The 19,911-nt window shown below is 38.1% G+C and overlaps 1 protein-coding gene across 11 annotated transcripts in view; it reads left to right on the top strand.

Annotated features, from left to right (window-relative positions):
- Positions 1–19,911, top strand: part of SPIN1 (spindlin 1) — a 211,735-nt gene that overhangs the window by 96,380 nt on the left and 95,444 nt on the right. For 2 of the 11 annotated variants that reach the window (XM_074281486.1, XM_074281493.1), the window contains exon 1: positions 15,073–15,206. The exons of 4 other annotated variants lie outside the window; for them this stretch is intronic. The gene's annotated coding sequence lies outside the window, so the exon portion shown is untranslated. Of the gene's footprint in view, positions 1–14,442; positions 14,505–14,616; positions 14,743–15,072; positions 15,207–16,588; positions 16,697–19,911 lie in introns of those variants that run through there. 5 more of the 11 variants (XM_074281492.1, XM_074281487.1, XM_074281488.1 and 2 more) reach the window with 5 other exon arrangements.

Raw genomic sequence — 19,911 nt, 5'->3', positions numbered from 1 at the left:
TTACACTTTGATAAGAGTGTTAGTCTTTCAAAATCATGTTTATTTGCAATATTGTTATTATTGTATAAAGCGTTCTCCTGTTTTTGCTTATGTCACTCTGTATCAGTTCATACAAGTTTGCCTACTTTTCCCTGAAACAATTATTTTATTGTTTCTTTTGCTGTAATATTTTATTACATTTATATTCTGTTATATATTCAGTAATTTCCATATTCTTGGGCACTTCCTCTTATTTTCTATTTTTTTTTTTGCAATAATGAAAAAGAACTTCAGTTTTAAAAAATACACATAGAGATCATTTCCCCCCTTAGTTTTTTTTTTTTTTTTGGAGGGTACATGTTTATTTGTTTTTTATAATTTTTACTTTGGTGTTTAGTTGTTGGGGTTTTTTTTTTAGTTGTAGCTTTTTTGTTTGAGTTGAATGCCTAATTCACTGTTGTATTCTTTGTTTCTTTTGTTGATGTCCTGCTTTGGCTTTATACCTAAAGTTTTGGTATTTTGCTTCATTAATGTCATTTTCTATGATTAAATTCTCAATTGTAGTTTCTATAACTTGACCTCTGACCTACCACTTTTAGGATAAATCTAATAAGTTTTAATCCTTTTTTCAAAGGTTCTTTATTGAATATAATTTTTCTTTTGTTTTTAGTGTTTATTGTTTTATCTTTAGATGTGTGTGATATTTTTTCCTTTTTTGTAATTGTAGATTATTATGCTCTGATATATTGTGAATTTTTAAAGGTATAAAATGTAAATATTATATGTACATGTTTACATATATATGTACAGATATGTGTATTTATACTATTTCTACTTACCAATCATCAGAAATAGCATCTACTTTTTCTAAAATTTACTACAACTCTTCAATTTCTTACTTGCTTATCTTTTTATTATATTTGTCTACAGCTGAATAGAATTCAATATGGTCTCCAACATCTTTTTTCTCCTTGTAATTAACTTATCCTTTATGTATGTAGATGTTATGCTCTTTTATGCATATATGTTAGTGATATTGACTATGGTATCTTTAAACATAATATGGTTTCCCTGCTTTTCACTTTTTTCCAATTTATTTTTATTTTGCTTGAGATCATAATTTCTACTTTTGATTTTTCTGAGTTCAGCTTAAGCATAATTGATTTTACTCTAGATTCTTATTTTAACTTCATGAATCTTAATGTTTCAAATAAGCTCCTTATTACCTTCTGGTTTGAAATATATTATACTATTATTTTTGATTTTATGGGTGAGTCCATCCCATTCACAATCATAGTTATGGTTATGGTTTTCCTCCCTTATATTTTTTCCTTTCTTTTCATTCCACCCCCACTTTCTATATAAAGAAGAAAAGGGTAAGAAAGGAATATGTTCAACACTAATGATCTCTAATTGATGTAATCTTTTTCCACACCACTACTTGACTTTTTTTTTTTTTTTGTCCCTTCACCCAGGCCTTGATCACAGTTTCTTACGATTTCTTTCTTTCCTTGTAATCCTCATAAATTGGAGGAATAATTTTGCTTATAACTAATGCCCCCTTGAATTTATTCTTCCTCTTAATCTCTTCTCCTTCTCCCTGTTCCTATATTTTACTTTTGAATTTATGTATTTTCCTCATTGAGTGTGATGATATTAATGTTTGCATCTAGATGCACCATGATTAGAGCACAGAACTGGAGTTCTAATTTGACCTCAAATACTTAATAGCCCTGTGGTTCTTGATAAGTCATTTAACTCTGTGGGTCTCAGTTTCCTCATCTATAAAATGGGGATAATAATGGTACTTAACTCTGAGCTGATGCTCATAAATGAGATAATGTTTATAAAGTATTTTGTAAACCTTAAAGTGCTATATAAATGCTAACTATTGTTATTATTGTAATTACTATTATTTTTGTACACACCTTTTTGTGTTATGTGTGTATGTGTGTGTTCAATCTTCCTTTGTCTTACTCAAATGAAAGTAAAATTTATAAGACTAACATTTTAGTGGGTAAACAAGGAGTGGAACTTATTGGAGTCAATTGTGGTAGTTAGTAAGTCTCCAGATCTGTAATCTTGGCTTAACTTTTCTATATTTCCCCCAAAAGGGAAAAATGGAGGAAAGGAGCAAAAAAGTACCCAATTTTATAATCGATCTACTTCTCATAGGAGTAGCACAGAATTGCAGCTCTGACTCAAGAAATTTTATCCAACCAAATCACATATGTTCTTGTTCACTACTAAGTAGACAAGAAAAAGTTACAGAATGGTGACCATAGTAAGAAATGGAAAGCTAAGTTTCTTCATTTCAAGTCATCAGGCACTTCTAAAAGCAGAATTGACTCTTTATTAACTAGTTTCCTATTACAGGTGATATACTTCATTCACTCCATTACCTTTATCTATTTCTTTGAACTGGCTATTTCGCATGCTAAAGTTCCTCTGTTCTACCAAGACTCAGGTAAAGTATCATTTTTTTCCACAAAGTCTTTTTTGATCCTTTGAATTATAGTGCCTTCCCTTCCAAACAATTTTATACATTTTACAAATACTTGTATTTGAAATATAATTTCTGTTCACTTAATTTGTAAGATATTTTGGAGGGCTGAGGAGCCCATTTGCTTTTTTCCATGAGAGCTGGGACAATTTTCTTTCTATCTTGATTTTCTCAGAACCAGCCTAGAGAGAGAGATTGTGTGTGTTTAATAAGTATTAGAAAGAATTTTATTGCAAGTTCAGAATAGGAGAGACAGAAAAAGATGTGGCTCTCTCCCCAATCTCTGTAAGTTTCAAATTATATAAAATTCATACAAGAGTCAAAGGACAAGCGGTTGGCTGGCCAGCATATATTCAGTTAAGTACTTGCCAGGTAAGGTTTCTTGAGATACATACATACATATACACACATACACACACACAATTTTTATTTATTGATATGGTAGAAATTCTACTAAATGTATAAATACTTTTGCTATATGTTGATGTTATCTGGCAAGAATGTATACAAATTTTTGCTCAGATGTTTGAGGGAGGTGAATCAGAAGATCTTTATGCTAACTTTGTCTCTAATATTGTGCTGCAAGAAGGAGATAACCTGATACAGATAGGCATTGTGAATCCTTAGATTTAGAAAAAATACACTGTGGGCACTGTTTCAGGTACATGACACTAGTGTAATTGATAGCATTAGATCTATGCAGACAAAGAAACCATTGCCAACAATGGTTGAGGTGAGACAGATACCCTTGAGCTATAGAGATGAATATAATACACATAGTTTAGCCACAAGCTCTAGGCCTTGGGAATAAAAGAGCAAAGCAGGACAACAGCACCACCTGTGATGAGCCATAGTAACAGAACCTGAGACAATCAGGTAAAAACTGGAGCAGTGTTCAATGCTATTCTCTGTGGAGAATTCTCTGTGAGAAACAACCTGGGAACTAACACCTGGGCACTTTGACCATCCATGTAAACTATATGGAGGCTTACAAGAAAATAGAGGCAAGAGGTTCTAATGAGGCTTCAGGACCCTCAATTGTTCATGCTTTGTCATGAATTCTAAGGGATTTGACTTTGGGGATTCCCTAATACCAGGAGAGTGGAAGGCTAGGTTGAGGTTGCAATTCAGAAAGAGAACAGGTTTATGCTCATTTCATGAATGGGATGTAGGATGTGTTCTAATCCACAAAATCTAACTTACCAATTATTGACCAGAAAAGAACTTGGGAGGACTCCCCTGCCCATGATAAGAGACATCAAATTATTTCATAGAAATGGCAGTTAATGGCATTATCACAGAATCTAGTAGCTATTATCTATCACCCACAGTAGTGATGTCTAAGAAAAATGAAATGGTATGGATGTATATTAATTATCAAACTTTGAACAAAAAGACTAAAGTGGACCAATACACAATGCCAAGAGTTAAAGGTATTCTTAATTATCTGCTAGGCAGCAAATGGTTTTTAGTCTTGGACTTATGTAGTGCATACATCCAGATTATTATTTCTGAGGAAGTCAAGGATAGGACTCATCATTGCAGGGACTCACAAGATGGAAAACTAACTGATATAAAGTAATGTGAGAAGTGGAACCAAAATGGCAGAGTAAAGGTAGGAATTCACTCATAATCTCCTCCAAACTTCTCCAAATACTTTTAAATTATAATGCTAATTATCAATGCTGAAAAATTATCCATGCATATATCTTGTCAATAAAAAGCTATAATAAAAAAAAATAAATTATAATGCTAAACAAGTTATTGAGTGTCAGAACCCAGGAAAAAAAAAGAGAAAAAGAAAAAAACCGTGGAGTAATTTTACAGCCACTTAGAAAGTAACAGGAAAGATCTATTGCACCATGTTGGGACTGAAGCATATTCTCAGCACAGGTCAGTCCAGCACAGTCCTGGCTCCAGCAAACCAGAAACAGGACTCGGAGCCTCTGAATTAGAGGAAGCAGAGATGGCAATACAGACCTCTCAACCCACAGAATCCAAGGACAATTTGGAAGGTTGTCAGGAAAGTTTTGTTGCATGAAGCTGTAAGGGAAGAACTAGGAAACCCAGAGTTGGCTTTGGGAACCTAGTGGTAATAGAAGAGGCAGCAGCAGCAGCAGCTTCTGGAGATCTCAGTCTATAGGTAAAGGGACTGAATTGCTGGTTAGAAGGAGATTACAGGGGCCTCTTAAGTAGCTCTGAGGCAGGACTCTTGTGTTTTAGTCATACTGAGATCCAGATTGCAGTATTGGCTCATAGTACAAGTTCCCTAGAAGGATTAGCTGCACAAAACTCTTAAAGCTTAGGACATTGTGAATCCTCAATCCTGGAAAAAAAGCCCTACTTAAACAAAGAGTTAAAAGCAAGTAATAGACTGCAGAAATGAGCAAACAACAGAAAAGGATTCTTACCATAGAAAGTTACTATGGGACAAGGAAGATCACAATACACACCCAGGAAATAACAAAGTCAAAACTCCTACATTCAAAGCCTCCAAGAAAAATAAGAATTGGATTCAGATCATGGAAGAGCTCAAGAGGGATTTTGAAAATCAAGTTAGAGAGGAAGAGAAAAAAAAAATTGGAAAGAGAAATAGGAGTGGTTCAAAAGGAAATACAAAAAGCTAACAAGAAGAATGCCTTAAAAAGCAAAATTGGCCAAATGGGAAAGAGGTCAAAAGGTCACTAAGGAAAAGCATATTTGATCAACTGGAAGCTAATGGCTTTATGAGAAATCAAGAAATGATAAAATAAAATCAAGAGTGAAAAAATAGAAAACACTGTGAATTATCTTATTGGAAAAACACTTAACTTGGAGAATAGAACTAGAAGAGATAATTTTAAAATTATTGGCTTACCTGAAAGTCATGATTAAAAAAAAAAAAAACCTTCAATATCATCTTTCAAGGAAAACCTGAAAGTAAATTAGTAATGGAAAAAAATCCACTGATGCTCTCCTGAAAGAGATCCCGAGATGAGAACTCCCAGGAATATTATAGCCAAATTCCAAAACTCCCAGGTCAAGGAGAAAATATTGCAAGCATGCATAAAGAAATAATTCAATAAAATTATCTAACCATTTTGGAGAACAATTTGGAACTATGTCCAAAGGACTATAAACCTATACATATTCTTTTGTCCAGCAGAGTATCTACTGGGTCTGCATGCCAGAGATCATAAGAGAAGGAAACAAACTCACAATGCAAAAATGTTTGTAGCAGCCTTTTTGTAATGTCAAGGAATTGGAAATTGAGTGGATGTCATCGTTTGGAGAATGGCTGAATAAGTTATGCTACATAAATGTAATGAAATATTGTTCTGTAAGAAATGATGAGCAGGCTGCTTTCAGAAAAGCCTCAAAACACTTACATGAACTGATGCTAAGTGAAGTGAGAAGAATTAATTGAGGGGATGTCCATCAATTGAGGATTGGTTGAATAAATTGTGGTGTGTGATTATGATAGACTATTATTCTTCTATAAGAAATGATGAGCAAGATGCTCTCAGAAAAACCTGGAAAATCCTCCATGAGCTCATGTAAAGTGAAAAGTACTGTGGACAAATTAATGGTAAGGTTGTGGGATGATTAGCTGTGAAAGTTGTTACTATTCTCTGCAATACAATGATCTAAAACTACTCTGAAGAACTCATGAGAAAAATGCTATTCATATCTAAAGAACTAATTGTGTCTGAATAGAGATTGAAATATACTTTTTTTAAAACTTTATTTTTCTTGAAGGCTTTTTTTTTGGGGGGGAGAATCTGCTTTCTTTTGCAACATGACTTTTATAGAAATATTAGCATAACTTTACATGTGCCTTCTCAGTTAGGGTAAGGGATAAAAAAGGAGAAAGGGAGAGAATCTTGAAGTTAAAGTTTTAAAAATAAATGTGAAAAAATTATTGAGAGACTGAGTGACTTGCTCATTTCACAAAATAGGTCCAGGAAATGAAGGGGACCTTATAGAGAACATTCACTACAACCATCTATTATACACAGGAGATTTAGTTGAACTTTTTATTGAGCAGGTGGAGAGAAATAATGGACACTTACATAGGAAGAGGCTGAGAAAAAGAGATTATACACTAACTGAACAAAATTTTTTCTGACCCAGATATAGGCACTAAAAGTGATGAAATGATTATTAGAACAGGAAAATTAAACCAAAGGCAACTCCTTTCTTAACAAAAACAGCTATAGAGACTGATAGGGTATGGATTCAACCCCCAAATATTGAAAATATTGATACCTAACCTGGAATGGTTGCTAGTCCAGGCACAGACATGTAAGTCTTCAATGATCTTGATGGTCAGTTCATACCAACTATTAGTTAGGATATGGGAATTAAGATTTCAGTCATAGACAAGAGAACTAGGCTTATTAGACCTGGCACTAGGCTAAGTTATGATATAACCTGTAAACCTGAAGATATAGTCACATGTCTCCAGACAATACTGAGATAGTTTATGTGAAAAGGATAGTGCATACAATTGTCTGTATTTACTACTGTTCATATGAATTACTGCATGTTTGAGAATATTTGTTTTTATTTTGGTGTTGACTATGTTTTATTATATTTATACAATAGTAATGTCTATTGATTGCATATTAATTGTTCCTTATAGTTAAATTGCATTATATATAGGCCTATTATCTTTGCAGCTAAATAGCTTTTTTTTCAATTTTTTTTAAATTTTCAAAATATATACATGGATAATTTTCAACATTTACCCCTATGGGGCCAGCTAGGTGGTGCAGTGGATAGAGCACCAGCCCTGAAATCAGGAGGATCTGAGTTCAAATTTGGCCTCAGACACTTTACACTAGCTGTGTGGCTCTGGCCAAGTCACTTAACCCCAGTTGCCTCAGGGGGAAAAACTCATAGACATTCACCCCTATACTATAAAATCCTGTGTTCTAATTTTTCCCTCCCTTCCCCTCCTCTCCTCCCCCAATCAACAAGGGATCCAATATGTTAAACATGTGCATTTCCTCTACACATATTCCACAAATATGCTACATAAGAAAAATCAGATCAAAAAGGAAAAAAAAATAACAAAATGCAAACAAACAATTAGAATGAAAATTCTATGTTGTGGTCCACATTCAATTCCCACTGTCCTCTCTTTGGGTGCAGATGGCTTTCTTCATCATAAGATCACTGGAACTAGTCTGAATCACCTCATTGTTGACGAGAGCTATGTCTATCAGAATTAATAACATTGTATAATCTTGCTGTTGCCATGTATAATGATCTCTTGGTTTTGTTCCTTTCACTTAGGATTAGTTCATGTAAGTCTCTCCAAGCCTCTCTGAAATGATCCTGCTGATCATTTCTTATAGAACAATAATATTACATAGCATTCAAATACCATGTCTTATTCAGCCATTCTCCAACTGATGGGCGTCCACCCAGTCAGAAAAATTATTGTTTTAAAACACTGATGGTTTTATTTATGCTGCACATGCATGAGTTTTGAACTTGTCCTAGATGATTTTTGCAAGGGATTTCAAATTGCTTCAGCCCAAGGTAGAAATTTAACCTTTATTCCAAAGTCCATTGGTATGAGATTCTCTTCTTATTGGTGAAGATGAAAGTTCTGCCCTGACCTTGGTGTAGAATGAAGTGGGATTGGTGAAAGTTCTAGCTTTCTATAATCTTTTGAAACTCATCAAGGTTCAAATCCTTTTTGGGATTCCTCAAACGTCCAGTTTATTCAGGAGCTTCTGATTTCTAGCTTTAAGAATGAAGCTGGAAGAGAATAATCCCCAACTTTTGTGAAGGAAAAGACTAGGAAGACATGAGAAAAGTTAACAGTCTCCATCAAGTCCCCTCCAGCTTGTTCTTCAAGAGACTGAAGTGAAGTGAAGATGAAACAGTCTTAGTTGAATTATTTCACTACCAATGAAAGACTTCCTTCATTCTGTATCATGATATATATTCTATGTAGACCTCTTATTTCTATTTTGCTATGATTTGGATTTATGTAATTTTTTTGCTTTTCACCATGTAGGTTAATTGGGAAGCCAGTATTTAGTTGGAAAAACATATAGAGCTTACAGTCCTCCTTTCCCTCAGAAATGAGAAAGCAATCAGTTAGATTGAACCCAATTGTATCATCAAGACTAAAGGGACCAAAAGATATCATTCTAGCTTGGTATCTCCTCTCTCTAAAGAGAGCAGAGTGGCTTCTGGACCCAACCTCTTACTCTCCCTGCTTCAGGGAATGAAACTCTCTTTTGGAGATAGGTGGAAAAAGAAGAGTCCATTCTACTTCTCTTGGAGCCACACAATGACAGCCTCCTTATCATATATAATTCTCACTACACAATGGGGCCCAACTTATACACACACACAGAGTTGCTTCAATTACATCTGACTTTATGATCCAATTTTGAATTTTTCTTAGCAAAGATTTAAATGGTTTACAATTTTCTTCTTAGTTCATTTTTATAGATAAGGAACTGAGACAGTAAAGTGGCTTGCCCAGGATCACACAGCTAGTGTCTGAGGACAGATTTGAACACCTGACTCCAGAGCCACTGGCACTCTATCTACTGTCTCTCTACTTTTTATATTTATGGTGTAAATTTATATATTTATTGTATTTTCTTCCCTTAGAATTTAAGTTTCTTGTCAGTAAAGATTATTCCATTCTTTATATTTATATCCACAGTGCCTGGCACATAACCAATCAACATGTATTTATTAACTACTGTGTGCCAGGCATTGTGATAGGCACTGAGAACACAAATATAAATGAACAATTCCTTTATATAAGCTTTGAGTAAAATAGAGGTGGAAGGGTGGGGGTGGGGAAGGAGTGGAGAGAGAGAGAGAGAGAGAGAGAGAGAGAGAGAGAGAGAGAGAGAGAGAGAGAGAGAGAAAGAGAGAGAGAGAGAGAAGTGTGTCTGTCTGCCTACTTAAAGCCTAAACATAAAGCCAATACGCATGTATATTCGTATTTCAATTAAAAGCAGTCTTTATTCAAGCTAGACTTGCCAATTATGGTCTCTGTTCTCTTTTCTTCTCAATCTACACTATCTTGGTAATATTATTACCCCTATTCATTGGATTAGTATTTCTATAAAGATGACTCCCAAATCTATTTATCTAGTCTTAATTCTCCTTACTTTCAGTATCAAACAACTAATAACTTATTGGACATCTTGAACTGGATATGCTGGAGATACTTTGAACTCAAGTCCATAAAAAACAAACAAACAAACAAACAAACAAAAAACCTCTCACCTCCCTAATCCTCCCTTCTTAATTTCTCAGTTATTTTTGAGGGCACCACTATTTTCTTAGTCAGGCTTGCAATTTTAGTATTATTCTGTATTCCTTAGTCACATTTATACCATATATACAATATGTTCCCAAATCTTGTTATTTTTACCTTTACATTTCTCATACAATTTCCCTTCTTTCCACTTACATGGCCACAACTACCCTGGTATAGATCCTCACCACTTCACACCTTTACTTTAAAATAATTTGTTAGATTTCTCTAATTCAATTCCCTCCCACTCTAATCAACATCTACTCAGCTTCCAAAATAATTTTCCTTAATAGCTCTGTCTCGGTCACCTCCTTATTCAATAAATTTTAGTGGCTCCCTGTTACTTCCAGGTTCAAATCTAAATACTTTGGCTTTTAAAACCTTTTATAATCTGGACCCTTCTAACTTTCTAGGCTCCTTTACACTCTTTACATTCTAAGATATAGAAATCCTGATCTTCTTGCTATTCCTTGCACATGATAATCCTACCCAGTTTCCAAGCCAGTGTCTTTTCAATGGCTATCCCTCATACTGCAATATACTTTCTGCTCACCTTTGCCTCCTGTTTTTTTAGGACTCAGCTCAATGTTTTACCTTCCCTTGAGATGCTTTTCTTCTTTGATACTACTTCCTATTACACTGTATATATCTATTGTGTGTGTATGTATATATCTCATGTAGGTATCAATATGTATTGTTACTTGTCCTTTTTGGAAGGACCAAGACATCAGGACATGACATGCGAATGAATTGGATTTCAGTTTGAGAGAGCTGGTCGAAGTCACCTGCCTCACTTTCCCCTCCAGAGCCATCTGGGTCCAAGGCCCAGATATAGATCAGGTCAACTGGAGATGGCCCTGGGTGCAAATGGGAGACCTTGGTCTTTTTAAACTAAGGTCTGCATCAGGTCTCAGTTTGACTAAGACCACATCCATTCAGTGATTAAGGCAGCACTCGTTCTGTGGCAATTGAAGCAAAGAATTTCTTCACTTAATCCAAAAAAAATCTAAATAAATTAATGAATCTGGCAGGAGGAAGACCCTCAGGGTTTCTGGTATATATATGGTAGCTTGCATATTGTCTTGTATTAGAAGACAAATTTAGGGAGACCATGATTTTTTTCTTTTTTGTTTTATTTTGTTTTGTTGTTTTTTAAAAGTACTTGTAATGCAGTAAGTCCTTACATGCTTGCTTTTGTTCATGATAATGATGATAATGAGGGAGATGATGTAAGATAATTTGAGAGAGAGGACATCAGCAAATGGGGACATCAGGAAAAGTTTCAGGTGCAAGATGGAATCAGAAATGCATCTTAGAAGCAGAAATAACTCTTTGAGGTAGTTACAGAGATTATGAATTCCAGGAATGGGAGACAGCTAGTACAAATATTCAGAGAGGGGATGTGTCAGTGAGAAAGAGGCCAATTTGGCTGGTTCAGAGTATGGGATGGGGTGTAATATCCACTGAAAGTGGAAAAATGAGAACAAACTTGTGAAAACCTTTTAAAACTAAGCAATGGAGTTTATATTTTATCCTAGAGTCAGCAGGAAAACATTGTAATTCCCTTTGCAGCTAGGTGGATATAACACTGAGAAGTAGTAAGTAGGAAGTCAGGAAGACCTAGTTCAAATGTGGCCTCAGATACTTACTAAGTGTGACCCTGAGCAATCCATTTAATTTTCCTTAGCCTCATTTCCTTAATTGTAAAAAGCAGATAATAGCATCTATCTTGCAAGGTTATCAGGAAGATCAAATAAGAAAATATTTACAAAGCATATAGCACAATGTTTGGCACTATCAAAATACTTATCCTTTCCCTTTCTCTTCATTTTCTTAAATTGAGGGATCCCATGGTCAGATCTGAACTTTAAAAAAACTGAACTTTAAACTTTAAAACTTAAAAAAAAAATAATTTGGCAGAAACATTTAGAATAGACTGGAATCAATAGACACTTGAGGCAGGAAGGTTATTGCAAAAATCTAGGTGAGATGTGATGAGGACCTGAACTAATGTGGTAGATTGTTGTGCCATATTCTCTTTTATTGTCCTGACTCAGTTTCTAATATCTCGCTGGGGCCTCCAAATATAATGCTGGAGAAACTGAGGCAAGATAGAGATTAGAGAGTTTTTAATATTTTATTTGAAAGGGAGAGATTTACTGGGACCAAATGGATCCATGGTTTGGTCCCAGGGATGAATGAGACTATTGTCTCCAAGAATCCAGCATTCAGCATCCAGCATCCAATGTGAGTTCTCAATGACATAATTATACACAGTAGCTAAACAAACATAGGGGAGTGCAGTCCAAACTCTGGTGAGCTGGAATCTCATTTGAGATTGAGGCTCAATTGAGGTTGTGTAATTGTGTAATTAAGGTTGTGATTGCAAGACTGTGTGTGTATGTGTGTGTGTGTCCATGTGTGTGAAGATAGCAGATGGTAGGAGTAGTTTCAGGCAGAGACTTGGCAGGGCTCAATCAGAAATATAAGGGGTCTAGGGACTGAAGAGAAGAGGATTGTATAAAGTTAAACTGGTTCACTAATGGGTCAAGATGAGTAAAAGATAGAATGGCTGTACAGGGTTGGTGGCCTGTACACCCTGTGTCACCCTGGTGAGACAACTGAAAGGGCAAGAGACTGTAGGTCATGATGTGGATTGAGTAGAGTTTGGTAAGGGAAGGCAAAGGGAGAAGTAGAAAACCAAAATATTATAATTAGATAAGGACATTTTGGAATTCTTGAAAATGGAACATTTGTGGTTGATGATAAGATCAAAAGAATGACTATATTTGCATTTAACTGATGTGAGGTGAAGAAATAGGTCACAGGAAGTTGGAAGACAGGTATTTAGTGGTTGGGGGGGTGTCAATATACATTTTGAAGTCCCTTAGTATGAGAACAAGATTTGGGCAAGAAAAAAATTATAAGCCTGGTCCTGAGCATATTGAAGAATGAAAGAGAGTAAACTGGAGGGCTATAGACAATAAATTTTTAAATTGGATGCCAGATATGATTGCATGAACCTCAAAGTAGCAGAGTATATTGGATGGAGGAAATAGGAGACAACGTTAGTGGAAATTAGCAGAAAGGAGTATTCCAATTCCATCTTGAATGAGGAAAATAAGTGAAAATTAGGCAAGTACTGGAAAGGGTGACCAGGGAGGCCATGTTATTAGTAGGATACTAGGTTTCCCACAAATCAAACATGATGGAAGGAGTGGGACAGGAAAAGATTTAATATGAAGGGATTTTTTTTCCCCATATGGCAGGGGTTCTCAAACTACAGCCCTCCCGCAAGATGCTGCCCGCTGAAGACGTTTATGCGGCCTGCAGTTATGGCAAATGGGCTGAGGGGCAGAGACAGAGTGTGAGCTTTTGTTTTTACTATAGTCCGGCTCTCCAACAGTCTGAGGGACAGTGAACTGGCCCCCTATTTAAAAAGTTTGAGGACCACTGCATGGAATAGGCATTCTAGGAGGAAGAATAGCACAGGTAGTACTGAATTGAGACTTTCGGGGAAGAAAGAATTAGGTAGGAAATGAGGAAAGAGGTCTGGATATGGGCCTATAGGGATTCAGAATCAAAGACCACAACATTACAAAGCTGGGATACTGTCAGGAAGGCTCAGTCTTAAACAGAAATAGGAAAGCTTGAAAGACTGGAAGGTTTAGGGGAAATATGAGTTCAGTTTTAGACATAATGAGTTTCAGATGTCTCCAGAACGTACAGTTTGAAATGCCCAATAGGCATTGAGGCAGGACTGAAATTCAGAGGAGATGAAACTTAATATAAAATGAGTTATAAAGACAAGATATCTGCATAAAATTGATAATTACACTATTAGAAGCTGATGGGGTCACCAAGAAAAGAAACAGAGAGGGAGGAGAAAATAAGAACTATTTGTTTGATGACATGATAGTGTTATAGTAATAGCATAATAGTCATAAAAAACGATTACAAACAAACCTAAGGTGCATTTTACTGGTCTTTGCTTTCAGGATTGATCTTAAAGCCAGAAATTGTTTCAGTAAAAAAGCAAACAAAAACCTCCCTCTGCTTGATGTGAACACTCTTCCAAAACTGGAGAAGAGAGGGAGTGTATGACCTGGTGGGAAGAAAATGTTTTAGTGAACACCTTAAAATAGAATAGTCGGAACGGTCTACCTTAGTGGCAATAATTAATAGCTTAGAAGACCTACCTCAGCAACCAGTTATTTCATAGATTAAAATCCTCTAAGAATGAAGTTTGAATTGAGTGGAACAGAGCAGATTGATTCTCTGCCATCCAAGATTCATCTTTTTGCCTCTTACCGTCCTAGCCAGTTTCATAAACGTAATTACCTTTGTATTCTGATTTGGTAGAGATTTTTATGCGAACTACAACAATAGAGATCTGCAATTTAAAAAATTCTGGTTTTAAAGAAAGCATTCGCAAATCGTCTTTAGACTAGCCAAGAGATTTTAGGAAAATCTGCCAACACGATTCCTTCACCTTTTAAAGAAAATGTAAAACCCTGGAGCATGAATGACATTCCTCCAGTTCTCCGCAGCGATGCCACTCCTCCCCCATCTCTTTCAGTTTCCCTCTAATTCCTTCGGCCACTCCCTCCTCCCACCAGGTAGCAAGGGCATGGAAGAAAAAAAAAAAAATCTTGCTGCTTTCTCTTTGCGGCTGCGCAGTTCGATCCCGGCCAGACTGGCGAGGCTGTTGGTTTCCTACGCTCTCCCTGTCGCATTTCGGTGGGCTGAATGCGCCTGCGCTCTAGGAGGCTGGCGACTGGGGAGGGAGGGGGGAGGGGAACTGTGTGTGGGAAGTAGAAGGTGGGGGAGGGGAAACTGGGTGTCTGGCTTTGGTTTTTGGGAAAGGGAGGAGGGGCCGTGGGTATGGGTGAGCGTGTTTTGAACAGCTCGATGCGGGCGGCTCACTATTTGGCAGGAAGGTGAGGCCTCTATCCTGGCAGGGACGCCAGAGCGAAGAGTAAGACACGGAAGGAGGGGAGGAGGAGAAGGAGGAAAAGGAGGAGGAGGAGGAGGAGGAGGAGGAGGAGGAGGAGGAGGAGGAGGAGGAGGAGGGGGGTGGGTGGGGTGGGGATCCAAATGTGGCAGAGAAGCCGCCGTGGAGACGGAGGCGGAGGGGGGGCGAGAAGCGAGCTGGAGCCGCCGCCACCATCGCCGCCGCCTCGGACAGGCAGCAGCAGCAGCAGGAACAGCAGCGGCTAAGCGGCTGAGTTGGGAAGTTTGAGCCCTGGGAGCAGGGGTGGGTAAGGGGCAGCGGCGGCGGCGGCGTCCGGGGGCGCAGGCGGGAAGCCCCCCCCAAACCGCCCCTGGGCAGCCTCGGGGGGGCAGTTTGTAAAGCTGCAGCCGCTCCTAGCCCGGCTCTTCCCGCACCGAGGACGGAGACCCAACTCGCGGGACTCGCTCCTCCGGCCCGCACCGGCTCAGGTAAGAAAGGAGGCGGCCTCGGGGGAGGGCGGGAGCTAGCCGGGGTGGAGACCGCAGCTGCCCCGGGGGCTGCTCCTTCGTAGCCTGGGGAACAGTTCCGGAGGGAGCGGGCGGCGGCGGCGCGTTGTTGTTCAGCCTCTGGTGCCCGGAGGGAGGCGCTGTCCTGTTTCCTCCACCCCCACCCCCTACGCCTCGGGGACCTCTCTGCCCAGCAGCCTCCTCTGTTCTCCAGTTCTGTGCTCCGAAGCACTCCCCCTCCCCCCCTTGTCCGGGTCTGGGTTCTTTGTCCCACACACTCCGCCCCAATCCTTCACTTTCCTCCCCTTACCTGCATCCCACGAGCTCCCCCTTGTGGCGATGCTCTAGTTCCCCTAGTCTTGGGCCCCGAGCCCTGCGGGGGATTGGTTCGGACTGGGGGAGGGGAGTTGTTTTGAAGAATTTGTGTTTGCCGTCTTTTCTTTATCCTGAATTTTGGAACGGGGGAAGGGGGTGTCGGAATTATTTTTAGAGGGGGGCAATTAGATCCGGCAGAATGGGGCTGCATTGCAGCAGGGGCGGAGTGTTGTGCGTTGTCGGAGCTGTGGCGTCGGTGCTAGTGAGAGGTTGAGACTGGAGAGGGAGCTGCTGTTGACGCTGCTCCCGACTCTGGAGTTCACACACACTGATTGCGAGGCTAGAAGTTGCTGGAGCAAAGGGGAAGGAGAGAGAGGGAGAAAGTGTGCGTGTCTGTGTATGTGCGCGCGCGTGCGGGTGTGTGCGTGTATGTATGTACGTATGTGGAGAAACAGCCAGGAAAGCATTGCTGGGTTCCTTTGTCTGCTGCTTCTGCTCTCCGCTGTCCCCTTCTTTCCTTCTCCCTCTTGTGTGCACGCACCCCCCTCCTCTTCCTCCTCCCCTCAGCCCATCTCCTTTCTCTCCGCCTCCCCCCGTCGGCCCCCGACTCCCCCTTGCTGTACCAAGACTCGAAAGCGCTATTGCAGCCGTAGCTTTGTAAATTTTCGGATCCACACAAACACACACACACACACACACACACACACACACACACACACACACACACACACACACACAACATGGCTGACGCGGTTTCCTCGACTCCACCAGCCTCGACGCCTCCCTCTGTCTCAGCTTCTTAGGCTCCATTCCCTCCTGCTTTTGTTTCCTTTTCCTACTTCCTTTCGTCTAGCATCTCCTCCCCTTCTCTCTCTCTCTCTCTCTCTCTCTCTCTCTCTCTCTCTCTCTCTCTCTCTCTCTCTCTCTCTCTCTCTCTCTCTCTCTCTCTCTCTCTCTGTCTCTCTCTCTGTCTCTCTCTCTCTGTCTCTCTCTCTGTCTCTCTCTGTCTCTCTCCTGTCTCTCTCTCTCTCTCTCTCTCTCTTCTCTCTTCTCTATCTCTCTCTCTCTCTCTCTCTCTCTCCCCCCCTTCCTCCTCCCCCCTTTCCAGGAGGAAGGAGATTCGCCCTCTTTATTGCGTGCATGGCGGGATTTCAAGGGTAAGGTCTTTGCTTTGGAGCATTCGCCTTTCGCTTGTTTGCAAACAGAATAAATCTGAAACGAAAGAGGCTTTGGATTATGGGCAAGGCTGCGGAAGTCGTGGGGGGAAAAAGGGTGTTAGCGCTGTGTATTGAGGGGTAGATTACTGTCTGCGTATTTTTCGGGGGGGGGGGGGGAGGGAGAGGGGTGGAGAATGATGCACCAAAAATTGTTGGCAGAGATAAAATATTCTAGTATTGCAAAATACCGTGGGGCCATTTTTTCTTTTCAGGATGCGATTCATTCATTACAAGGGATTAGTGGTGCAGAAATAATTATCAATTCCATCATAAGTGTTTGTAGACTAAGATTACCTATTTTTCCCCTCTCTGATACTATGTCTCCACTGTTTAAGACGCTGTCAGGACCGTATTATGTATGGACTGATTTTAAATCTTGCCAAATCTGTTTTGCAGCGTCGATTTTTTTTAATTGATAGAATTACTCTAATGATAATTATTACATCAAATCTGATATGTATTGTGTCAATCAGATTTCGAGGCCTCCACCCCAGTGAGATTAAGTGTAACTAGCAAAGGCATGTTTTCTATTGCTTCCAAAGAAATGGACTAACATATCCTTTGAACGTTGGGCATTCATAGCACCCTCTCCTGGTTTAAGGACCTAAGCAGTCCTTTGCTACTACATTAATAATGGTGGTTAAAGTAAAATTCTTTTGTATACACTTATCTGATTTTAAATGACCTTGGGCATATTTTACGAGAGAGAGAGAGAGAGAGAGAGAGAGAGAGAGAGAGAGAGAGAGAGAGAGAGAGAGAGAGAGAGACACACACACACACACACACACACACACACACACACACACACACAGAAAAGACTGGACCTGAGATATTATTGACTCAGTAAACTCATAAGGAAACAAATCATCACTTGCAACTTAGTCTTAGTTCTTAATCTGGGATCTGTGAACTTAAAAATCTTTTTAAAATAATAACTACATGTTTATATAACTGATTTCCTTTGTAATTCTACGTATTTATTTTATGCATTTAAACATTGGGGAAGGGAGCTGTCCATGACACACAAAGAATGTTAAAAACCCGTTTATAGAATTGCTTGGAATAGCCATGGGAGGCGGGACTTGAACCCAAGTTTTTTCTAACTTTGAGACGCTATGTTTTCACTTATGTCTTATCTACTTATATCTAGTTCTCTGTCCATTTAATATTATAAATAATTAAATAACTTCAAGTGAATTGTAAAGCTGGCAATAAATGCCATCATGAATGTTTTAAGAGATTGGGCAATAAGAGAAAAGTATTAGAAGCTATTGCTCCAGAAAGTTACCTCACTTTACCATTTAATATAAACATAGTCTCAAGTTTCATTTTATGGTAGTATGTGAATAATCAAAGAAATGAAATACTTTGTAACTTTTTTTTGTTAGAAGTTTCTAGAAGTATGCTGTTAACATTCGTATAGGTGGGAATGCTGTAATTGATTTTTACAATTTTTTTTTTAATTGAGTAAATACTGATCTTAGTTTTGGGGTTAACATTTATAAGTACCCATATAAAGGTAGTGGAAATTTTACAAAGAGGTCATAAATTATTTAGCTTGTGTGGATATTTAATAATGAATGGACAAAAATAGTAATTCATAGTAGAATTTTCATGGTGATCATTTTATCCTAGTAAAAAGGTATATGTCAAGGTAGGTAGTTTCCTCATTAATACTTATTTAGGTCTTAAAGTTGTTTTTTTATTTTTATTTGCTGTTACTTTTACCATTTGCCCTTTTGAGCAGAGTAATAGCTGAAGGGAAATGTGTAAACAAACCTAAAGTGCTGTGGAAATACAGATGAAATATACTAGCAGTACTAGTGTTACTCATAAAAATGAAATGTCTGGTAGAGAAATAGCTGGTAAAAGTAATTATCCTTACCACATTTAGAACTGTTTCTTTAGATCTTATAATTTTGAAATATAGTGAATTTATTTCATACAATGTTTTTAATCCCAATTCAACAAAATATTAATATTTTGTGTCCTTGCTTATTAACTAAATTTTTGTTTGTTCAGAATGTTCCTGTACTTTGAAAAATTGTGAAAGGCCTCATTGATGATATGATTTAAAAATTTATGTAGATTGCTCCTAATTTGGCCCTTCTTTCTTGAAATAAACTGTTGTAGTTTGGATCAGGTTGATCTGAAGAGCCCCCAACAATTTTAAGAAATGATACTATGTCTTTTTTATGGAGGCAAATTTCTACAAGTAAGTTGATTGTAAAAAAAGAATACATTTCTCTTTAGAAACTCCTTAGAAATAGTGGTCAGGTTCCTTAGGCATCTCATGAAACTGAACTTGAGTTTGAGGTTGGTCAAACCTTATCATCATTGAGCAGCAGAGAGAGAAAAGAAAGACTATTAAAATTGACTTGGATTTAGAACTTGGGGATTTAAATCCCAGCTCTAGCAATTATTAAATATGGTGTTAAGTGCTGGTTATTTGACCTTTCTTAACTTCACCTTCCCATCTAAAAGATAGGGATAATAAACTGAGTACTACATACCAATCTTTATTTTTTCTCTTTTATAATTTTTTCTACCTCCTATGTTGTGATCCAGTGGTATTTTGATGCTGAAATATCTGTCAAAAGTTAGGATAAAATAATTTTCCTATAGTCTGTCATTCAATTTCCATTGATGTGACCAAATAAAATGGCACTTAAAGCACTTAAATTAAACCGTAACTTATCTTTAACTTTATAAATTATGTATTTTAAATGCACTCAGTTTTTCTACAATTATCCTCAAGTAGGAGAGGATTAAAAATGGCTTAGTTTCCCAATCTCCAGCTAAACTTCTTTCTTCTCCTGTCAGTCTGCAAGATTGTTGGATCCAATAGGGCCCATATTGTACAACATCCAGGTCAAAGAAACAGTTATTTTGTTTGTAAGGATGAGATCCATTGTGTATGTTTAGCTTCTATGGTTTCAATCTCTGTGAGTAATACCCAGATCTATATATGGAGCCCTGGTGGCTCTCCTGAGCTGTAGTCCTTCATTTCTAACTCAGTAGTCCACATATAATTAAAACTCCTATGTCTAAAATATTACTCAATATCTTGTTGCATACTTGTTCTGCCCTTTCCCATTGTTTTCAAGCATATCTCTATCCTTCCAGTTACCCAAGTTTGAAGCCTCAAAACTATC

This window comes from Sminthopsis crassicaudata, chromosome 1 (assembly GCF_048593235.1).
Source record: "Sminthopsis crassicaudata isolate SCR6 chromosome 1, ASM4859323v1, whole genome shotgun sequence".
In the NCBI taxonomy this organism is placed as follows: domain Eukaryota; kingdom Metazoa; phylum Chordata; class Mammalia; order Dasyuromorphia; family Dasyuridae; genus Sminthopsis; species Sminthopsis crassicaudata.
This window is presented reverse-complemented; position numbering and strand designations above follow the sequence as displayed.